Source organism: Solanum dulcamara, chromosome 12 (assembly GCF_947179165.1).
Source record: "Solanum dulcamara chromosome 12, daSolDulc1.2, whole genome shotgun sequence".
Classification (NCBI taxonomy): domain Eukaryota; kingdom Viridiplantae; phylum Streptophyta; class Magnoliopsida; order Solanales; family Solanaceae; genus Solanum; species Solanum dulcamara.
This window is the reverse complement of record NC_077248.1, coordinates 37,940,682-37,945,741: the sequence shown is the minus strand read 5'-3', so window position 1 is coordinate 37,945,741 and position 5,060 is coordinate 37,940,682.

Below are 5,060 nucleotides of genomic sequence, written 5' to 3'. Positions count from 1 at the left end.
ATGGATTGCTCTATCTTCAAATATCTGATATACTAAGCATTTACTTGATTGAGTTGGGTCCTATTACCCTCAGAATTGTCATGAATGATATCATCTTCTACCTTCTTTACCTTTTCTTCAAATTCTTTAATTGTTTCAAATATGTCTCCATATTGTTGTCTTGACCAGCTGCTGAGAGTTTTAGACACCCTCTTAAGTTTTAGGTGAAACATTCTCATAGGATTACCTTCCATAGGTCTTTCCCAATAAGTTCTAACAGTGTCTAGGAATGTTTTATTGTCCACCCAACATTGAAGAAACTTGAAATATTTGATAGGGTTACTGTGAGTATCCTTGCATTCAAGTAAAAGAGGGCAGTGATCCGAACCTGTAGAGGCAAGATGTATCATAGTAGTAACAGGCATCATCCCTAATCACCTATCATTCACTATGGCCCTATCCAACCTCTCCTATATTCTAGCATCCTTGTCCCTATTGTTACACCATGTAAAGTTTTGACCATGAAAGCCCAAATCAGTGAGGCCACATGCTTCAATAACACTTATGAATTCAAAACTTTTCTTCATATTGTAAGGTTGCCCTCCTAGATTTTCTTCAACATCAGTGATGACATTAAAATCTCTAATAGTTCACCAAGGCTTGTCTATATCAACAAACTGCAGCATCTTCTCCCAAAGACTTCTTCTCATGTAATCCTTACGCTTGACATAAACAAATGCAATAATGTGTGAAATAGGGCTATGCATATGTTTGATTTCACAAGTAATCTGTTGTTCATCTTAATCTATACTGGAGTAATCCACATCTTGACTCCAGAAAATCCAAATCTTATTATTAGAATTATGAATAGCACTGTCCATTCTAAGCTAGTTTCTGTAGTAGTTGAGCTGAGATTGGTTAGAAAAGGATTCAAGAATTGCCAATATATAAATATTGTGTTAATCTTTGAGTTTTTTGAGTCTATACAAGGCACCTTGAGTATCAATACTTCTTGCATTCCAGCATATTGTACTGATTATCAAGATTTATGGGATTTGGACCTTGTGTTGATGCTACTCTTATAAATAGCATTATAATAACTTATGGTAATCTCTTGTTTCTTCTTTTGCTGCTGACCCCTAGGTGACAGACCATTCTTCTTAGAAACCTATTGCACTTCATCCTGAACTATAGTATGTATGGTAGAACCAAATACCCTCAAGAGATGGGCACTTGTTTCCTCATCCTCATCATTAGTTTGATCTCTCTGATCAGGATCCTCTTCATTTTCAGAGTGAGTTACTCTATATTCATCATTAAGGTTATCTGATATTTCTCTCTTATTAAGCTCACATATCTCAATAGAATTGGCCTGAATTTGTAGAGGAGCCACATGAATCCCTGCCTGTTCTTCAACCAAGACATAGTTCACCCTTTGCTGAGAATTTTTTGATTGTGTTTTTCCTGCCTTAGCGTGTTTATTCTTCAATGCATCCCTCTTTTTATTAATCAGGCACAGAGTAGATTTTTTGTTTAGAATCTGAGACTCAAAACCCTTTCCTCTATCATTATCATCTTCTTGTACCTCAGCATGTAGAAACTGAATATTGTTCTTGGTAGTAGTTTGAAAGGTGGTAGCAGGGGCTATATAGTCTTTCCTATGGTCAACCAAAAGAACTTCCCTCCCCATGGTATCCCCTTTCTACAAGTTAGTGGGTGCCTCCTACATTTCCCATCCTCACCTCCGTCAACTACTTCAGCAACAACAACAGTTTTATTAAGAATATTAGAGTTATTAGGGAATCCATGGGGGTGTGGGAGCATTGAGTCAATACCTGAATATTCTTTTACTTACACATTATTGTAAGAACCAGTTTTTCCTGCATGTTTCTTTTATGCTATTCTGCTATTCTCATTTTCTTTATTAACCTATTGCATGGGATTATGGGGTCTGGGAATAAATGTTCTAGGGTTGGGGGTGTTTACTCTAGACTCCAGAGTCAACGTTACAATTTTAGAACTAAAAGCTTTAGTAGTAGATATTATACATGTTTGTTGTTGATTCCTCTCTGGTTAATTGTCTCTTTTAGGAGACTGTGGGGGATCTAAAACTTCTTCTTGTTGTAGTATGTCTTGGCTCTTATGTTGTTGTGTCTCTTTATGTTGAAGTTGACCATTCTTCTTTCCTTTATTTCTTTGAGTTTGCCATTCTTCTTGTTCTTGGTTGTTTTCCTCCTTTGTAGTATGTTCTTTTTCTTATTTGTCTTTGGTGTTTGTATCTCCATGTACCTGCATAATATTATCCTTAGCAGTGCTGAGTTTTTGCTTCTTTCTTTCTGCTTCTTCCTATACCTTCCTTCTCTTATTCTCTCCATCCCTTCTTCTCACAGTGCAGGCATTGCTAATGTGGCTTTGGTGCTTGCAGTATTGATAATAGTCAGTCACTCTCTCATATTGAATAGGTTGCCATCTACCCTCACCATTCTCATTTTTATCAAACCCCATCCAAACATGTTGAGGTTTTTGCTTGGTCATATCAATTTGAACCTTGACTTTAGCTACACTACCCTTTGTCTTTTTATATATGGCCAAGTCCAAGAACAACATCTTACCATTAGTTGATAGTGATGGATTTACCACTTTAGAAAAGTAGCCATGTCATGGCAGCTCAGGTAGGATTACCCAAATAGGCTTCCTCTAGTTTAAAAGTAGGGGTCCAGATTTACAGTCTCATGAGTTGGCCCTGTATGTATATTTTTCATTTTGACCAAACTGTTGAGTGATCATACTCATTATCCAAATCAATATACAAATGTCTAGAATTGAAATGAGTGAGTTTAACCCCTCCTCTAAGTTCAGTTTGAAGAATAAATTCCCTCCTAATACTCTCCTGTTTAGGTATAGTGTGGGTAAACTTACCAATAAATGTGTATTTACACCTAGCAGCAAGCTTGACCATGAAGTCCACTTTTCTGAAAACCACTGCAGGATATCCTTGTTTAGTAGTAATCTTTGAGGGACTTATATAAATGGGGGGATTTGCCACAACTTCCTAAGCTCTTAACCTTGTTGCAAGAGTGTGAGGGATGACATATTTAGGATGGGTGGCATGCTCCCCAAGGTGTTCGGTTGAGTTTTGAGATGGTTTGCCCACTTTTTAGGCTTAAGGCTTGAAATAGTTGACTATAATCAACATTCGAAGATTTAGGCATCTTTATTTTGAGTTTAGGTGGGTTTGCCATTTTAACTTTAGGTTTTGGCCAAAGTTTGACTTCAGTCAATATTTTGAGTAAATGCGCTCGGATGAAAATTTTGTTAGTGTGGTTAGTATCGGAATGCCAAGTTTGGTCTAGAATGACCTTTGGTTTGGTTCCCGAGGTATCAGAATGAGTTTTAGGCTTTTTGGGCGATTTATGTGTTTCCTTTGAAAATCTTATACTTTGGTCAAATTTTCATCGAAACAACCCCGATTGGAAAATTTATCAATTCCATTGATTTTGGAATGTCGTTCTAGTTAGGTAGCATAGTTTGTTTGTGTCAGTGGGATTCCAAAAGAGTTTAAAACCTCTGTCGAGGGACTTTTTTCCTTTAGTGAAATGCACCAGCAGCTGTAATTTACACTACACGTTCACGGGCCTTTGGTCATGTTAGCGGAGGTGAGGATTTTTTTTCTCCATATTCACAGGCCTTGGGCTACATTCGCGGAGGTTAAATTATTTGTTCTCCGCATTCGTGGACAAGTTTCCACATTCGAGGAGGGTAAGCTGGCTGACCTCCGCATTCGAGGTGCTTGTCTCTGTGTTCGTGAAGGCCAACGGGGGATCTGGCAGTGTGGTCTTTTAAGACCCATTGCCAATCCCTTTTCTCTCATTTTTAACATATCAAAACTCTATTTTTGGGGACTGGCAAATCTTGATCACTTTCGATAATTTTTGTTGCCTTATGTTGGAGACTCTTGTGGAGATATTTTGAAAGCTTTACTTATCCTGAAAACCTCGTAAGTTTTGTGTAATTTTTTTTCTTGCATTTTTTACTATCTTAGGGCTTCAAATTAGTAGGATTGCTTTGAGCTTTTTCGGTGCTCGGAATGTGCCCATTTTTGGGGCATTAGTTCCTTGGACAATTTGGGACCTTGAAATGGAGTTGGTTTTTTCAATTTTATGCACGGGTCCCAATGTCAAATTTTGACCTGATTTTTGTTCATATTTTAATTATAGTGATATGGGTATCATTGGCTTTATTTTGATGTGTTGTTCGATAATTTGATAGAGTGACATCATTCGAATGCGGCACGAAAGGGAAAAGCCTCAGTTTAGCAGTTCATGTGCAGTTTTGTCCTTGAGGTAGGTTATGACTTACTCTCTTTAGACTTGGCTTGGTTAGAATTGGTATATTTTGAGTAGTAATGTGTGATTGGGTTGGTGATTTAGGTGTTGTTATTCTTTTGAGCAATTTGGAGTCGATGATCATCGTTAGTAACTAGTTTGAGTTTTAGCCATTAGAGACTTAGTCTAGGTAATATCTTGGCTTATTTTCATTTCTTAGGATCCTTAGAACTTGATTCTAGGTGATTTGAACTTAAGATGCCACTTGTTTGACTTATTTTGTTTCAATCGCCAGCTTGTTGCAATTTTGGATTATGCCTATGTCTTGTTACTTTTGTCATTGAAATGTTGGGTTTGAGGTCGTGCTTTTGGTACACCATAGTCTCAGGTCAGTGATTTGGTGACTTTGATGAGATATTTACTTGACTTGAGTAATATATGATTTTTGACATGCTACTTGCCTTGATTTACCTCGCCGGTGTTAAAAACCTTTTAAAAGAAAGAGTAAATGGTGAGATTAAAACTTTTGGTTGATGAATAAGTATGGGGAATTTAAGGAAATATCAGTGATATCTTATTTATGGAATTTCATGGTTGAAGAGCTCGAGGTATGATTCTAGACACCCTTTTTATTAACTTTGGGCTAGACTTTATATTCACTATTGGTAAGCTCGAGGTGTAAATTTCGGGAGGTCCATTTTGACATATTCCAGATTATTATTTCATATTGATTATCTTGAGGTGTGAATTATAGGA